Source organism: Opisthocomus hoazin, chromosome 10, assembly GCF_030867145.1.
Source record: "Opisthocomus hoazin isolate bOpiHoa1 chromosome 10, bOpiHoa1.hap1, whole genome shotgun sequence".
In the NCBI taxonomy this organism is placed as follows: Eukaryota; Metazoa; Chordata; class Aves; order Opisthocomiformes; family Opisthocomidae; genus Opisthocomus; species Opisthocomus hoazin.
Genome location: NC_134423.1, coordinates 28,049,278 through 28,068,715, shown reverse-complemented (window position 1 = coordinate 28,068,715; position 19,438 = coordinate 28,049,278).

Genomic DNA, 19,438 nt, shown 5'->3' with positions numbered 1-19,438 from the left:
CGCGAGGCAACGCAACCACAGCCTGTGTTATGGGAAAGCAGCCCGCTGCTGATCTCGGTTGTTCTGCCTGTTGAGCAAAGGGCAAATCCCAGCTGGCAAACGGGACGATGCGGTGAGCGCGGGGCACATCCTTCCCACCATCAGGGCAGGATCTGAGATGCGATCAGAAAGAAACGACCTGATGTTCAAATCACTCCCGGACAACGCTTGCAGAACCACTGCAGAGAGCGGGACCTTCTGTGACAAGTATGTTTCTGTAATATTTCTTAGATCTTTTGGCTACATCCTTTTAATTGGCAAATCATTAACCCTTACATGCCTATTGCATAGAAGCAGTGCCATGACATATTACACTGTAATGAGTAAAGCTTCAAGTCCTTTGCCACTAAAATTATTTGCTTCTCACATACTATATCTAAATAGGAGCTCTTCCACACTGAAAATAATGTCTTATTATTTGAATTACGTTCTTAAAGTGTTTTCTAGTAGTATAGCTAAGGGGATACTCAGTTTTAAACACAGGCTGGGGAGGTTACAAGTGGAATGGCTGTTGTGAGTAGTGGCCTGTAAGTCAGCTGCTGAACTTGACAACCTGCATGTCGCCACCAAGTCAGAAGGCATTCGTGTGACAGTTTGAGGGTAAAGAAATAAAAATTAAACTGGTAGTTTCCACTGGTAGAAGGCCATATCGGGGCTTTCTGAACAAACATTGAGAGGGGGAAAAGCTAACAGTAATAGTGCAAATGAGGAAAGAGTGAGGATATCTATTTGAATTACCTACATGGGTGTGATGCATCAGGTGTACCCCTCTGACGTTCAAAGGAAAAGCATTCTAGTTTGAGAGCTTCTGACTGCTGAAAGGACTGTCCTAGCCGATGCTGAGCAAGCGTCTCTCCCAGTGCTCCTTGCAGCTAGAACTTGGGTAGATTTGATTTGAACAATTTGGGGCTGAGAAAGAGCCAAATAACACTTTTGCAATCTGCTGTTACAGGCTGCAACAGCAGAATTGCTCGCTTTTCTGTCACTTTGTTCGGTCTCTCTCTTTGGGGAGATATTTATCACCGGATTGGTAATAGCAGGAAGTTGTTATTTTTTCACACATCATCAGCAGCAGAAAGAGCGTGGTCCTGTTTCAGCGTCTAAGTGCTTAAAGACATCTTTGTTAACATTGGCAAGGAGGGCGAGAAGCAAATCGAAAGGGATCGTGAGGTGATTTAAGACAAGGCTCAGTGGTAAGGTAGTGTGTGGGAGGAGAAGGGTCTCGTGGCTTTCCTGAGGAAGGACTTCTGCCTCTAACACAGCTAACCCAGTTGTTCTTCTGAACAATAAAATCACAACAATATCTGCACGGAGGGAAATAATGTGTTCTGCATAAGCATTCCTGTTCTGTAGCATTATTAGAGATAACAAATAGAAATGTAAGCGTCTGCTGCGTATAGTTCAGTTCTTGGGACACATCTGTAGTGGTGTTCTCTGGATGGAGCTTCTATCTGATGTATTTTAGGTAGCATAGGCAAGGAAGGGGAGGATCCCCAAAATTGTTCTGTATCTGCCCTTGAGGTCAGGACCATAATATGGCCTCTAGTGCTAGTGTCACCGAAATCCTTTCACTTCATACCTTCTTGCGTAAGTTCAGTATACTTTTCGGCTAAAGCTCTCCTGAGCACTTAGCTCTTTAAGCTCCCTACTCAGCAGGTGGCTTATTTAAATGTGGCTGTCAGGCTGGCCAGTGGCCAAGAGCGAATGGCTCAACGCGTGAACCGCACTGTTTGGGTTTCGTTCCGCTCTCGTTTCTGCCAGCAAAATCCTCCTGGCTCCGGTAGGGTTGTGTGGGGTACAAGTGAGTGCAATATAGGGCTGTCTGCTCAACTGTTTGTCAGATAAATCTATGGACAGTCATTTGCATTATGTCAGCTAAACATTTGCCTGGCACTATCGCATGGGCGAGCCAAGGAGGAATTCTGGATTGTTTGAGATGAAAACCATAATTGTCAACTCTCACTTAACCAACAAGCATTTCTTCCGTAGCGTGCAAGTAACCTATTTTGCAACCCAGGGCCTTGAAGAAGAAATGTAAGGTTTTTCTAAACATTTGGTACTAATGGGGATATCAGCTGCTTAATTGATCTTTGAAATTCAGGTCTTATGGCTGAACAAGTGAGATTGAGGGAGGGGAGAAGCACATGGTTTAAATTAAATATATGGAAAATAACTGCTGAAGGAGAAAAATATATTTTAAAAGTAAGCAAACCTGTTTTCCCTCTGCCTCTCCATTAAATGTGTCAGGAAAGGGCCTTTACAACTAGATGGTAATTAGAGAAGAAAAAGCGGTGCTGGCAGAGCAGTCAATCTATCACATCCTCCATAGCCTAAATGTTACCAGCAATTTAAAAAGTTAGTAGGGGAAAAACTTGACAAGTGAGTTTTATCACAGAATCACCTCGGTTGCAAAATATGTGGGGCACGCTTAGGTTCCCCTGCGCAACCCCAAAGATTTGAATTCCAAACCCAGGAATTCAGAACAAGGTGACTGTTTTCTTTCTCAGACTACCCAGGCGCAAGGAAGATTAGAATGCTAAAAATAAAACAACCTTCCCCACCTCCCCCTTCCTCGCCCCTCCAAAGTCAAATCTGTCCAGGTTGACTGCTCTATTAAATTCAAGAACAAAAAGTTATAAATTGAACATACGGAGAGCAGTGCCTTCTCTTAAAGTGATGTTTCCTTGCCTTAATGGATTTAGCTATGGCAGGGAGTCAGAGAGAAGCTGTCTTAACTAAATCTTTGACTGATTATGCATTTTTTTTCTATTCATACAAGATAGATTCATCATTCCAATTTGTCAAGCTGGCGAGGTTCCAATTAATTACACCAGGAAAAGCTCAAGCTGCATTAGGCCTCTGTCAGGCCTAATCTAGTGCCTCATTTACTGGAGCCCCAAATGAAGAGATATCAGAGGTGTTGTTCCTCTTGGTACTTAATTTGATGAATGCCCTAGCAGCACGATTGGTGGCAGAGGTGTATATGTGTGTGTCTCTTCATCAGCCACCACTGCTGAAGTCGTCATGCTTTCTGTACTAATTTGAGGGCTCATCTGTATACTGGGTGTTTTTTTGGAAGGCCTATTCTTCACAGATATGCCAAAAGATTTCTTCGGGGAGGCGTGTGTTTCCAGATATGCTGGACCCAATCCTGATCTCGGTGACGCGCTGAGATGGGATTCGAGGCCGTATGTGTAAATGTAGAGTAATACAAGTTAGACTGGATGCTATAAAGTGGCTGTAAATTTTTACATCCTTGCTTCTGTCTGTTTGCAGAGGAAGAGCAGCTTCGCACGTTGCTTCACGTAGTGCTCATAAGAAAGTGTAGGTTACCGTCCATATCCACTGCAAAGAAGTGTTCAAAATGCTTGAATAACCTGAACAATTTGTTTGCTATATAGATTTGAATCTTCACTCTAAATACATACTTGCTTTATCAGTATAAGTACAGGCAGGTACAGATAGGCTTTCTGACACCACACTGGTGAGCTAATATAGAATGTAAGCATTCAAGGCTAATTCTTAAATATTTTACAGTAAAGACACTATGGACCAAGAACATATGTTTCTTTTCTGCAGCACTTTACGTACGAGTTATTCAGCATAAGGTGCCAGAATGCCAATATGTTTAGCTTACTTTTGGCTTTTAACCACTGCTGTGATTAAAGATGTAGCTGCAGCAATGCTGTCACTTTGCACGTAGGTTTAGGTGTCTCGGAAAGGATGCAGCATTAGCCAAGAGTAAAGTAGCTGTGTACTTTGGCTGAGTATAGTACTAAAAGTCTTCATTTGCCAGCAGTTACCATGCTGGGACGCTGAGTTTATTTTCCACTGACTGTCTTTGAGGGACTGGTGTGTGCAATGATGATTTTTAATGGCAGCTATCAGACACGCATATGGTGCTCAGTAGGAGACCGTATTCAGAGCAGCCAAGGAGAGAATTGATGCACTGATGACTGTAGTACGACAACTCCTCTGTAGACAGTTTGGACCTCAACTGGTGCTCACTTTTGGAAGGCAAGCCTTTGTCCTGAGAGTTTGTATCCGCCAATATGTCAAATTCACGTCTGCCATTAGTGTGTCAAAATGAGGTAATCCCAGTTGTGCTGGATCAGGGATAGCACCCTAAATCTTTGAGATGAGATTTTGTAAGTGTTCCTGTTTTGTTTCGGGGCAAAATCAAATACGAAAATCTAAGTCACCATGGGAAATATTGAAGATAGAGGCAGACTGTAGTTGTAATGATCACTTTTCACTCTGCACAAGAAGTTTTTTGCTGGACATACATATTTGAAGTTAGTTGTTAAATGTTCTGCTTAAAAAGTAACTGCAGACAAAAACCATATGTTTCTTTTCTGCAGTACCTTATGTATGAATTATTCAGCATAAGGTGCCAGAATGCCAATATGTTTAGCTTACTTCTGGGTTTTAGCCTTATGTTTTCTGTTAAACAGGTTGGTTAAACTCACCTGTTGCACTTAAAATAACTAAAAGCCTTCATACAGTTGGGGCCAGGCAAATCTTAGTGGATTACGTGAGCTCTTGTTGTTTCCAGTTCTCTAGACTGGGCCTTTCATTACTGTGTTTGTACCCACATGCTGTAGGCTGACTTGGTTTTGTACCCAGCAGTTCCTTTACTTTTGCTGATATTCATCTTTGATTCACGAGCCTGCTGGGCTATTTGGTGAGCCTGTAGGTACCTGAGGCTGTCCTAAGCTGTCAAGGGCAATGTACCTGCTCTAGGTGGAGATTGTCTTGGCTGGTTCTCCTTCATACGCACCACCAATATGGTGTTGGAGCGAGCTCTGCCCTTTAGAGATATGGGAAATGTATTGTTTGTCCTTCTGTTGAGGAGATACAAGGTTGAAGGCTCAATGGATGTGTCCATGGGCTATCTTCTCTAGATGTATACTGATTTACCTAGCAGCTTAGCAGAAATGTAACTCGGAGCTATATTGGACTCGTACTGTTACAAATGAAAACTAACTGGCCACAAAAGGGAACATAACATACTACCAAAGGACCATATTCAGTCTTGTTCTGTGTGCCAAAATGAGGTTTATTCACTGCTGAAGTCCTACTTAACCCTTCAAAATAGACCCTACACAGTGCAATGATCGCACCCAGTGGCTTAAAGACTCCGATGGCTCTTGAGTCTTTTAGACAAAACAGAAGTGATCTCTTAGGGAGACAAGCAGTCCTGAAATGACCATAATCCAACAGAAATTTCTTTCTTCAAGGATGTGACCCAGAAATCTAGAACTGTTCTTCCTTGTGTTCTTAGTGCATTTTCATCTGTGTCCAACTCCTCAATAGTTTGGGTCATCACACTAGCATCTATCTCTGAGGAATGATTACAGCTGATGAGTTACTACCTTTGAGTAAGGGGTAATTAATGCTTCCCACTCTGACTTTAATGAAAGGATTTCCTTACTGGGGGGACAAGGAATATATTGTATCAGTAATGCCCCTTTGGGAGTTATGGGCAGAAAGTCTGCGGTTAATAATTTGGACTAACAAATAACTATGGGCAACTTGTGATATATGTATGGAAAAAGAGGTGTCAAATTATTCATTATGAATTATTCTGCCAGTTCTAATAATAACCCAGCTGTTGAGTAGGAAAAGAAAGCTAGATCTGTCAGTGCAAACAGACCCTTTTGCAGTAATTCTATCCCTTTCTAAAGGAAAAATATAAACTTCCTCTGAGAACAGAAAATTAGATAAGACAAGAAGAATGAGATCCCTGCTCCAAATCCATTTTTTTAGTTTAATGTACACTAATGGATAATAAAATATTGTTGATTAACGAATGGCCGGCACACCAACCAGATGAAAAAACACATTTTGGCAGTCAGCACTTGCAAAATTCATAGGTTAAAGACAAATTCAACCTCTGTTGCTGTTCTCAATATGGTCAGGTGCCGTTATCCGGGTAGAATTGTTTTTGTGACGAAAGGGAAGGCTCTGTGTATGTGTATTTGTAATATGTATATATATGTATGTGCGTACATATACACGCATTGCCAAGTATATCTTTAGGCAGATCTTGGGAGACTAGGTTTATATGTGATACCTGAAGAAACTTGACTGAATGGCAACCAATGTCTGGCTACAGGCACGCAGGTCTGGGACTCAAGAGAGGTCATTCCTACTTCTGGCATACCCCCAAGTTGCCATCTAACTGCAGACAGGTTCTTGCTCTCCCCTTGGGCTTTTTCTTTTCCCTTCCTCAAAGGTGTCGGTGAAACATCGTCCATTAGTAGTTACAAGCTGCTTTTCTTATCAGTCCAATCTTCAAAAAGGGCAAGAAGGAGGACCCAGGGAACTACAGGCCTGTCAGTTTCACCTCCATCCCGGGAAAGGTGATGGAGCAGCTCATCCTGGAGGCCATCATCAAGCAAGTGGAGGAGAAGAAGGTTATCAGGAGTAGTCAGCATGGATTCACCAAGGGGAAATAATGCCTGCCCAATCTGATAGCTTTCTACAATGGCATGACCATATGGGGAGATAAGGGGAGAGCCGTGGATGTTGTCTACCTCGACTTCAGCAAGGCTTTCGACACTGTCTCCCATAACATCCTCCTAGGGAAGCTCAGGAAGTGTGGGCTGGATGAGTGGTCAGTGAGATGGATTGAGAACTGGCTGAATAGCAGAACTCAGAGGGCTGTCATCAGCGGCGCGCAGTCTAGTTGGAGGCCGGTAACTAGTGGTGTCCCCCAGGGGTCAGTACTGGGCCCAGTCTTGCTTAACTTCTTCATCAATGACCTGGATGAAGAGTTAGAGTGTAGCCTCAGCAAGTTTGCTGATGACACCAAACTGGGAGGAGTGGTGGATGCACTAGCAGGCTGTGCTGCCATTCAGCGTGACCTGGACAGGCTGGAGAGTTGGGCAGAAAGGAACCTGATGAGGTTCAACAAGGGAAAGTGCAGGGTCCTGCATCTGGGGAGGAACAACTCCATGCACCAGTACAGGCTTGGGGTGGACCTGCTGGAGAGCAGCTCTGTGGAGAGGGACCTGGGAGTGCTGGTGGACAACAGGTTAACCATGAGCCAGCAGTGTGCCCTGGCTGCCAAGAAAGCCAATGGGATCCTGGGATGCATTAGGAGCAGTGTGGCCAGTAGGTTGAGGAAGGTTCTCCTTCTCCTCTACACTGCCCTAGCGAGGCCTCATCTGGAGTACTTTGTCCAGTTCTGGGCTCCCCGCTTCAAGATGAGGAGCTACTGGAAAGAGTCCAGTGGAGGGCTACAAGGATGATGAGGGGACTGGAGCATCTCTCCTATGAGGAAAGGCTGAGGGAGCTGGGCTTGTTCAGCCTGAAGAAGAAAAGGCTGCGAGGGGACCTTAGGAATGCTAATAAATATCTGCAGGGTGGGTGTCAGGAGGATGGGGCCAAACTCTTTTCAGTGGTGCCCAGCGACAGGACAAGGGGCAATGGGCACAAACTGAAGCATAGGAAGTTCCGTCTGAACATGAGGAAGAATTTCTTCCCTCTGAGGGTGACGGAGCCCTGGAACAGGCTGCCCAGGGAGGTTGTGGAGTCTCCTTCTCTGGAGATATTCAAGACCTGCCTGGACGCGGTCCTGTGCAGCCGCTCTGGGTGACCCTGCTTCAGCAGGGGGGTTGGACTAGATGACCCACAGAGGTCCCTTCCAACCCCTACCATTCTGTGATTATCTTCTTGATAATGCAAGTATAACTGGTGCTTTTTCTGAGAGGATGGTGTCATTAATACCTATGGATCAACCTCAGTACTTTTGTGCGGAATGCTTTCCTGAGCCACCAAAGCCAAAGGCGAGCAGAGTCTGTTAACTCTTCTGGATTTGGTAACTTGGTCATAAACACTCGCAAGGCACCGAAGGAGATTTTGCTCAGCTTTGCTAACTTTGAAGACACAGTTAGCACAGCTTGAGCCAAAGCAGTTAATCTGAAACCATGTGGGTTGAAAGAAAATAATTAGAAGATTCCTGTAGGGCTTTGTCATGTTTGAATATATTGCCTTTAAATATGTGGGAGGAAAAAAATCTCTCTGCCATGCAGTGCTTGGTCAGGTTTAACACTCTTATGTGAAAGGGTCTGAAAACACTAATACTGTTTACTGATGAACCCTCTTCTAAAATATTAATAAATTCACCTGGCAGCCTGTATGTCACCCCTGCTTTGTGTCTCGTACACTGTGTTCACGTCTGATTAAAATGTGATCTGTCCAGGGCAGGACCTGTGTGTTCAGTGCTGGCTTGCTTACTGGTGCTATTATAAATAATTAAGATAATTATCCAATATGTTTATGACAACTGACTGCTTTGGGTCGGCTTCTCTGAGGACTCCTGTCATCAATGGAAATTCTGCAAATGGAGGGGTTTGCAGTCTCCGGCGCCAAAGATGGATTACCTAGAAGCTTTCAGAGCTATAAACAATGCGCTTTCCATTTGTCTCTCCATACTGTATGGACTTAATCAGAAACTGCAATTTTATAGTGCGAGTAAATGGGTGAGAGACATCAACAGCATGAGTGAGACAGAGGCATTGTCTTTTGTGATACCAAATCCCAGAATATTAAGAGTTTGCCAAAGGCGTTTCAGAGATAGGTTTCCTATCTTCATCAATAATTTAAAACATTCCCAAGTCTCCTCTGAGTAGCTCAGAATAAGAGCTGAAGGCACGGATGTCAGAAGGCAGAGTGACTCCCAATTAGTCAGGTAGAGTGCTTTCTTGTTGACTCAGCCGGGGCAAGGGTGGCCATAAAACCAGGCTTAAGTCCTTATAGATTCCTTAATAGTTTTTCTTCTTTAAATCTGTGGTAATTTGTAAGAGATGAGTGGGCAGTCCAGTCCCTAATCCACCCGGGTGCTCATTAGTGCCACTGAAAAAACACATGGGCGATTGTGTAAACTGGCGGATATAGTTGCTAACAGAAAATGGATTGGAGAATCAGCACCATATTGTACGTGACCGAGACCCAGAATGAGGTAGCAGCTTTTAAAAGCTGCTGGAGACCATGGCATGACTTGAGGGCATTATCAGCCAAGGAGAGTTTGCAGTGATGCCTTCTAAATTGGTGCTTCTTTCCTGAAAGCGTTGCCATTACGATTGACGTATATACGTGGAGTCATGAGGAAGTGATGGTATTTCGTTCCTTGCACGCGTGGCTCTCGTTAGAACACTTTGGTGTCATGCAGAAAATTGCTTGTGGGCCCCTAAACCTGGGTCACATGAGTGAGTTATCCTGAATCAGCCAATTTGCAACAACTCTCTGGCTGCATCTATCTGGATGTGTCATAAAACTCTTGAGCGTGCTATCTATTTTTGAGCATGCTAAACCTGTTTATTTACCACACAGCTTATTGTGCACTAAACTCATCCACATGGCAGGCAATTTTCTAGCACTTAGGCCACCATTTGACCCAGCTGCCATGGAGAAGGCTATATTAAGTCCAGCTGATCAGGACTGTCTCCACGGTGGAACAGGAAATTAGTCGCTATAGCTATATGACTCTGTCAGCTTTTCTACACATTCCGCACAACTAATTTCCTATAATGTGCAGCTTTTCCTAGTTTTTTTTTTTTGTGTGGGCAAGGTTATGTTCATATTGCATTCCCTGATGTGGTATTCGGATCCTAAGCCTGACACTAATTATATATATATATACACATTTTTTTACTTTCTCCTGACAACGCTTACTGCACCTGTTTATGCCTTAGTGCCTTTAACTGCATGTGATTCCATCCAAAACACGCTCGTTCCTTGCACTTGGGTTGGAATCATGTTTTGCTGCACACTTCTACATTGTAATCACAGCTTTGCAGTGCTTTTCTGGCCCAGTGGTAGCACTCGACTGTGAAGCTTTCCTCCTTTGAAAAAGCACCAGTCTTTCAAAGCTGTCCTTTGTACTGTTGAGATCACATTTAAATAGCTGGTTACTAAGAAAAAGTTGCAAGTGCCTTGAAGATACAAGTTTTAGAGATTAGAGGAGCTCTGGAAAACTGTAGGTTAAGAGAGGACGAAGAGGATGGGATTGCAGTGAAGAGGGGATTTATCTTCCCCCCCGTAGGCTGGTGATGCAGCACTGACCTCAGTCATCATGCAGAGCTGCAGATGTTGTTGCCCAGGCCTTGAGTCCTGGCTCCTTATTACATCCACATAATGTCAAGAATCTCATTCCAGGAGGAACAGATCTTCAGCTCTGCCACTCGGATTTTGAAGGAGCAGGGCATTTTTATCAGCGATGCAAGCTGTGATACAGGGTCTAACATGTGGCTTGAGTTGTCTGTGCAGGCAAAGCCCTTCCATGCATGCTCATGGCAAGTAAAAGGTAATTAATGGAACTCGGATCAGAACTCCAGATCTTTGATGCTCCAGGTCTTATCACTATTTTGTTAATATGACAGAATTTAGTCAGCTGCAAAATATGGTTTGCCATTCAATCCCTTTGTCCTGCATCCTTAAACTCCCGTGAAGCTGTGTGCTCCTTGGCAGGACCAAATTCACATCTGAATTGCACTGGTTTGAGTCTAAAGCAATGCTCACTACACTGCACAGCTTTTGTCCCTGCTCTTCCCTGCTGTAAAGTGCCAACTTGCCTATGCTTTATGCCTTGGGTTTTACTGATCGGGTGGCTAGAGAGCTGGTATTATGCCACTGGGCCAGTGGCTTAATGCAGGAATTACTGGAAGCAGCAATCTTGGAGTGCTTTTTATGAGGATAACAAGGCTTTTGCAGACATAAAAAGCAGGAGAAATGCTTATTAGTTATGGGGAAGGTGAAAGGCTTAGAAAACTGATTAGTGTAGCAGTGTGGTCAGATTGAAATGAAAGCTCAGTGGCATAATCGTTAATTGGGTGCTTACTTACCTACTAATTTGAGCTTGGATGTCAGCAGTACTGCACTTCATCTCAAACCAGAGGTCAGGCTTTAATGCTACATCATAAATTACGTAAAGGCACAACACTAACAATTAGATAATTATGGAGACCCATGCTGTTGCAATTTAACTGGGCAAGTTCAGGGCAATCATGACAGGAATAGTGCTTAACCCTGAATCTGCTGCCTTTCTTTCAACCTGACAGCCAAATATATGTGGCCAAGGAGGTACCCAGCTGTCTGGCAGCCCACAGGTTAAAAGCATCTTCTTCTATTAGTCACATTCATCAGATGGCCTGGGCGAACTCTGAGGCTATATTGCAAAAACATTAATTATGGTTCAGAAAGAAAAGCCTGTATTTCAATCTACAGGAGATTCTGGGCAGGGCAAAACAGTCAGAACAGTTTTTGTGTGCGAGACACCATTGTGGGTTTTTTGTTTGTTTCTAAGCCAAGCCTATGTATATGTTTGGTTTATTTGCTTTGCTAAAATAAACCACCAAGCCAAAAATGAGGTTATCCGCAGGGATCTCTTTGCATGCATCCATGCTGCCTATGACAGACCCACAAAACCTCACGTTTTCTGCACTGGAGTCATTCAATTGCCCACAGCCTTGTAATTGTATCTGCCTGGCTGGCAATGCTGCTTTCTGGGTGAGAAACAGTGTTGTAGAACAGAGATGAGGCCACTGCAGAGAGTGGCTCGTCCTCAGCTGTGTCCCTGCTACAACCGTGCTAGAAGGCGCATCGCCCGGCTGCAGCCTCTGGTGATTCTTGCCCGTCGGTCCCGAGAGCATTCAGCGTGGCTCCTCCTGATGCCCACGATGGCTTTAACGGGGAAAGAGTTCAATCAATGCTGGATGCTTGAAAATTCAATCCACAGAAGAGATATTGAAGACCAGGGTGGAAAACATCAGTCGGGTGGATTGGAAAGTGATTGACAGCAGGATGAAATTAATAACGTGTGGATCTTGGGTTGTTCAGCCGCATGGTTTCAGACATAAGCAACGTACCCTCATCTGGAAATATGTAATGAACAGTGATTTCCGTGGGGTGTTAGAAGCCTACAGGCTTTATTGGATTTAGGCCTAGGACTTTTTTTAGTGCTGTCCTTTTACTTTTGTTCATGGATGTTTTGGCAATCAGGTAAATCGCTCACACCATAATATTTTATTACCTGTGTAAACATTGAGGTTTTGTTTGTGCTCTGGGTTAGACTGAGTAAACTCTGTGCACAAAAAATTAAGACCTGCCCACTGGCATTTTGGCACTGTTTTTCTTATTTGGGTCATTTTATCTAGTTCAAGAACAATAATGGTCTTTTGAGGAAGTATCTCCTACTAATAGTAATGGTGTCTTATAGTGTACTGTGCAGTGATGTCATATGCCAACATTTTAATTTCTGGGTTGAGGGACTGACTGTGTGCATTAAGTTCAGCAATCTCTTCCTTTAGCCTTGGTAGCTAAAATTCCTTCAGGTGCTAAGTTTGTTATAAAAGTCCTAGGAAACCCTTAACTGTGGCACACTGCTTTGAAAAATAATCTTATAACCTTTATATATATGCTGCAATATAGCATGGTCAAGTAATGGCACATCTGGTTACCTATTATTAAGGGTTGAGTTATGGTATACTTTTTGTTTTAATTAGTCTGTGATAAACAAAAACTCAGGGGCTGTTCTGCTCTGGTAGTTCTCATTTTTCCTGCAGCCTTCCCTGCCCTTATGGGTTTATTAGTGTAGAAAAAGTGGCATGTTGTACTTGCAACGTCTAGACCGCTGTGGTAGACCAAGCAGGAGCCTGTAGACTTGGTCAGAACCAAATGTCCATAATGCAGTGCTGAGGTGCTCTGGGTGGGTCTATGTTGCATCTAATTTGGTGGCCAGAGGCTACCCCCGTGCCCAAATTCACTAACAGCCCTGCAGAACAGGCTCCAAGCAAGGCCTGAGCCAGGTTGTCCCCTTTTGAGGTGCTCTACAAAGCATGGGGAGAGGAGATGGGCGTCTTTTCTCAGGCTGCTTGAGAATTGGATATTGTTTTTTTCTTTTGGTACTTTTTAAATGGGAAAACAAAGTTGAACTCTGCCATGGGCTGGGCTGCACCTGGTCTGGAGAGCCCTGCACAGAAGATACTGGGCTCAGTTCAGCAGTGACCAGGAGGGATTTTCTGGCCTTTATAAAGAGCAGGAGCACCAGCGCTGCTTCAAGCAGTAAAATCAATCCCGTTCTTTGGCTGCCGTCCTCCCAGCACTGCCCGGGGAAGAGCTAGAGCAACGGGCATTGGGAATGGCCGAGTGCTGCACAGGGTTATGCTGGGTCTGAATCAGGGTCTTATAAAGCCTTTAATGGATTGGAAATGATCTTCAGTGCAGGGGACATGCAGGAGTAGCCCAGCAGGCATGTTGACAGTTTTGCCCTCCTAATAAATTTGACACTGCTCTCCTGCAGCATTTGTGGGTATTTATTGCCATACATCATGGCACGAGTCCTTTTCCAAAGGGGCTGGTGCCTTGGGTCTGTGACAATCTGATCAGCGCTTTAGACCGTGACATAGAAAGACCAGCAGTTCCTCCTGGCAGGCCTTACTAGCAGAAAGCAGTTTATACATAAGCCCTCTTACTGGAGTTGCAAAAGACAACTCTGTCCTTAAGATGGTGTGGACCCAAATGCCTTTGACTGCAGACCAGAAGGAACTGCTGTATTTACACGTGTAGCTCCTGTGCAGATCCCCGTGTAGGCAGGTGTTCACAGCCAACTTGAGGACGTGGCCCTGCAGATCAGTGCTTGCACAGACAGCCTCAGGCTGGAGACAAACCACTGCCAACCCTGGAAATTTCACTGCAATATTTGGTCTTTCTCTTCAAGCTGTAGCTGCCGGAAGGAAGAGAAGGACCTAGAATTGCAGTTTCCTTTTTAAAAAGCACAGGTTTCTAGAGCTGAGAAAGAAAGCTGAGCAACATAAAGCAAGTGTGCCCTCAAGGTTCAGGAAGCAGAAGGTGAATGAAAGGCACCTGCAGTGATTTCTTTTAGAAGCATCACTTCGTGTTTGACCTATTCACGTGGCTTCCTGCCACTGGTGTCAGGACTTTTGCATCCTTGGGACTGGCGCCAGCATTCACGGAGCAAAGAGCAGAGGCTGGCGCTGTGGTTTGCTCGTCTGGGCATGATCCCAGGCAAATGTGACAGTGAAATGCTGTGCCTGAAGCACAGCAAATGTTTGCACTGTGGGTTAAAGACACAGCGTTGAGGAAGCACTTAATGCTCGTCGAGTTTGGTGCACTGTAGCACTGGTGCCCATTTGTGGGGTTGATTCTGTAGCAGCGCCATGCTTTAATTAGATTCCTTCCCTCTCGCTACCCTGCAGAACAGAAAATACCCATCGAAATTAAAAAGTTAACTTGCATCATTCTTTCTGTCTTCAAAAGTTTGGGCCTCTCCCTCTGTAGCATCTTGAATACTGATTACCATGGGGTTTATTGCTAGTGGATTGGGGGATTGGGTTGAACTGAAGAACGCCTCAATGGTTCAGCTGGCCAAGTAAATCGTGTAATCTCTGCACATTGGGAACAAAGCTACAGGTCCAATTTACTCAATATCTGCAAAGACCTGGAAGCTGTGGCTTATTGCTTTCTCATCCCCTATGTCTCTGAGTTACACGCTGGCATTGATAGTGCAGGAAATCACTAGCTCTCCAGGAGTTCAGCAGCCCATGTGCACAAAATAAGGAGAGAAATATTGACAATTTTGCTGTGAACACTTTTGCTTGCGTCGGTGGTTTGTTTTTCACATGTACAGCAAGGCTCCGATATAAAGTTAAGACCATTTGGGATCTTCTCTCTGGAGAAAAGCTGTATCTCCACAGGTGTCTGGAGCCTGGTGTTTCAAAACAAGGTCGCTGAGTGAACAGTGGCATTGCCAGGTGGTTGGACTCCTCTGTCACTGAGGAGTATTTATGTGGGGTGGGAAGATCCTAGTGGGACCTGCAGAGGACCTGGGTAAACCCAGTGGCATGAGACCCATTTCTGCTCTCTTCTTGCACAGACAAGATGATTCCAGCTAGCCAGTGTAAGCTATTTCATTTGCCTCCCATGCCAGGGAATTTTTCCAGGGAATTTTTCCAGGGAGTCATGGCCTTCCCTGAATATTGCAGAGAGGTGGAAACCTAAATCTTGTCCCCTATCACTTGGAAGGGCTAAGGTCTGATTTCTATCCATACTGGCTTTGCCCCATCGTGCTCTATTTTACGGGTTATGCCAAGAATTGCTTTTCTTTGCTCCCAGTGGCAGCGCAGCATTTTGTGCCATGCTGTGACTCCTCTGCCCTGTCCCAGATCCCACCTGTGTGCAGCCGTGGAGCTGGGGACCAGAGCCCGGAGGAGTCCTGCATGCAAAAGAGCCCTGACAGAACGTGCAGTAACCCTTGCTGTAGTCCTGCATTACAACTCTTCCTGCATTATAGGATCAATTCCTGGGACTCTGCAAGGCCTCGTGCAGTGTCTCAAGAGCATGTTTAAGGCCAGTGTGCTGGTCTAACTTATTTAAGTCTAGGTACTTTAGAACAATTGTATGCTTGATATGAAGTTCTGTTTGATCTGGACATTTTCTCTCTCTTCTTTGGACATTTGTTTACAATCAAATCTGAAACTTTAACTGCCTTCGTCTTTGAAAAGCTGAAAATAATGTTTTTTGCAGAACCAAATTTTCTGTCTAGTGCATAAAGCAGAGCTATACCACTGTAGACCAGTATATGACTTAAATATGCATTGATTTTTCCAAGTGAGCTTCCAGTAAGCAAATCGCATCACATTGCAACTTAGCCGCCCCAAAATACTTCCAGGTGCAATGCTGCCTGCATGGAGATTGAAGTTAACTTTGGGAAACTTGGCACTATGTGATCTTGTCCATAGTTGCAGTCGGTAACAGCAGTGCTGTTGCTAACACTACTTACTGCTCCGTCTGCAGCAGAAGAGGGGGTGAATTTAAACAGGACATTGGTGGCAGCCAGTGGTGCCCGGCTGCAGTGACTGCGTGGCCTGAAAGAACAAATTCTGTGTATTGGTGGTGCAGCTGCCTTTGAAAGCTCCTTACTAGTCTGCCCAGGCTGAGATTGGAAGTCAAGCAACATCATCTGGGGCTTGATTTCACTTCTTCTTGAAAAAAAACCTTAAGAATTCCTATAGCATTAACATTTATATTTGAGACAAACGGCAAAACAATTCAGAAAATGGAATCTTTACAGCTGAGAGATTGAGTAACAAGGGAAAGAAAATGTCAATGCAAGTTAAAGCAAATTTAATAAAGCAAATAAAAACAATATACTGACACTGAAATATAATCTTAACGCTCTGACTGCAACTAACTGAAGCCAGGAAATTCTCAGCTAAGTGTTCCCTCAGCCCTCTTAAATCAACCCATTTTGCTTAGGCATTGTTGCACATAAGCGCCTTTATGAGATGGCCCCAAAACACTGGATGATAATATGAACACTAAGAAGATATTTATTTCGTCAGCTGTGTGTTTGGATATATCGGTGATGGATGTATCAGCACTGATTCTGCGAGCCACTGAAAAATCAACTAAACTTTAAGTATGTGCTTACACAGTTTGCAGAATCAAGGTCACTGTGCTCCTGGAAAAGTGCAATCCATAAGGTGGTACTGAAGACACAACAGTATTACCGAGGTCCCTTTGTAGATGCTCTAATGCTGCTTTTCACAGATACTAAAGAATTGATTTTCACAAAATCTATACGTTACAGAACCTGCATTTTCCAGATGAGAGGCCGAGGTACTGACAGATTAAGCTATATACCAGCAGTCTCAGAAGGTGCATGTGGCAGTGCCAAGACTTGAACATACACTCTCAGTGCCTCCATTCAGCATTTAATCCCTGAGCTGTCCCACTCATGGGCTAAAAAAATTAAAATGTGCAAAACTTGGGGAATCTGAACGGCCCTGCAGGTGTATTGTAATTCAGTGGATTTTAAATAGAGTTCAGAGGGGGCTTACCATGCCCTGCTGTGGGTTAGGATTTGGTTTTGGAACTCAGAGCTAGAATTCCCTGGGTTCCTGCTTGAATCGGAGACATAGGACAAGGGCTTTGTCAGGATGGAGCTGCTGCACAAACCTGCTTTGGAGCTAGGAGGGGACTTTGAGATGGGTGATGAACGCTTTAAGAAGCATGGTTTACTCAACAGTAATTTTCTTCCAAAAGAAAAAATTCTCGAAGAATATGCTGCTCTGAAAAAGGAGATGAAGAGTGCCACTTGTGTCTTTTTTCCATCTTTCACTGGAAATCTGGCCCTTAAAATATACTAGGAGTTACAATTCTTCATTCTTATGCAAAAAAAGAAGTCTTTCTCACAGGAGTAATCCTGTGAAAGCCTTCAAAGTCTGCTTGAATTGTTAGGTCTCCAGGTCTTTTGGGTGAGATAATACAAGCAACAGTTTGTGCCAAGTGCTTGTGCTTTTGTTCCCCCACCTCTGAGGAGTTAGACCAGTCAAATTTGAACCTCCTGATACTGTTTGCAGTTGAATAAGAAAACACTAATATCAGCCAAATATATGCCTCAGTTGTTCTTCTCACCTGTGTTCAGAAAACGTACCTAATATTTCTCTTCCAGAAGCATGGCAGAAACAAACATATTTCTTGCCCAGATTTGCCTTGCTGCTGGATTCCATGTCCAAGAAGCTCTGACCTGCTTTTGCCTCTTGAGTCCTCATTGCTAGTCCTGACCGTCTCTTTATTGAAGAGCCTTCACAGCCCATATCCATCCTGCTTATCACTCTTACTCAGTATTGACAAATCTATGCCCGCTTCTGACAGGCTGCAACTAATTGATTCTCTACCAGTGAAGTTTTCCAGCAAACACTTTCACAGTGTCTGGCCTTATGAGTTCCCCATGGGCTCAGGGAAAGGTAGTGAATATCTTCACAAGTACCTATTTTTGTAATATTTAAACTGTGCTTCCTCTCTTGCTTTCCCACTAAAAGCCTGTTGAAGACAGGAGAGCAGTGACACAATACCGATCCAGAATTTTTCATTGCTTTTACATTTTTTCCCCCCATTTTTTCGTGTGCTGCCACGTGCAGGTTGCCTCCGCATGGTGTTTCTGTTTATCACGCTCAGGCTGTGAGATCTGTGGGGCTGGGCCTGTCGTTTTGTGCAGCCTTCCAGAATACTGGGGTCTTAATCTGTGATTAGGACTCCCAGAATTTGCAGCGTTACAAGCATTAAACTGTCTCCTCTGCTTGTGTGCAGGAAAATCCAGCAAACCCATCTGGATATAGCTCAGTCCTGCTTTTAATTCCTTGGCGGTGGCTCACACTGTCCGTGGTTGACTGCTTTGGAAAGGCTCCGAGTGCTCCTTCTGCTGATCTTTAGCACGCCCAGTGATTTAATGAGGAGATGGCTACCATGCTGAAAGGGTTAGATCCAAAGATAAATATCAGCACCTTTCCAGGTTACAAGACGATCTTGATTTGTCCCTGTAGTCTGAGAGTAGCAAGCTGTTTTCTTTCCTAAAATCCCATTTATTCACTGTAGTAATTCAGGGCCTGACTTTTCTTAGCTTTTACCTTTCTGTGACTACAGGACTATGGGGCTGGACCAAATCACAGCGTAGCCTGAGCTGTCAGTCATTTTAATAATTATTATTAGCTCCCTGCTGATGCTTTTCCACATGAAAGCAAGAGTCTCTTTGGCACTTTTCTTACTTTTCTTTAAAAGATGGAAGGTGGAATAACAAAGTTCTTAATTAGCTGAGCTGGTGTTGGAAAGCTCAGTGTCAGATTTCCAGGTCAGTGTTTGATGGAGGAATGATAGTGGGAAGTGATGCATCGACATTGATTAAAGAGCAGTGATGAAGCAAGATAAAATTGACATTTAATTCTTCCCAGCTAAAGTAATGTGACTGACAATACTTAAAGGTGAACAGTCTTATTTCTTGCATCAACAATGCAACCTGTAAAAACATCCGTCACAGCAGTCTTTTCTTAATTACTAACATCTAATTAGCCCCAAATCACTGTAGCGCACTGATTAAAATAAAAGGTGTCTGCTACTCTTTCTATTTTGGGTGTATCTGAGAAGGGCAAAGGATATGAAATTAACTGGCAGTTACAATTGTTTCATCCGGAGACCTTGCAGAGAGTCCTCAGCTTTTCCCTCTATTCTCCATTCCTTAGTCAAACAGCACAGGAATCCCGGATGAGGGTTTTTCCGTGGATGCTGACTGGGGACAGCTCGCTGGAAGCACTGAGAACCCCCTAGAGGGGTGTGGGAACACTGCAAAGAGCCAAGCTGCTGCCTTTCCTGCTGCTAATAATGGGCAACAATTAATATTTTATAGGGTTAAGTGTGTTATTGTTTTGTTTTTACATATAGTGCATTTTCAAGCTTCTTTAAACCCAGCGATTTGGTGTTGCCTCGCTTTAGTAAAAGACCAACCCAGCCTCCTTCCTTCAAGGTGACAAAAGGCTTTCGATGATCATTTCCCATCCCTTAGCTTTTTTCCCTGGAAGGAAACAATGGAAGAAACAAA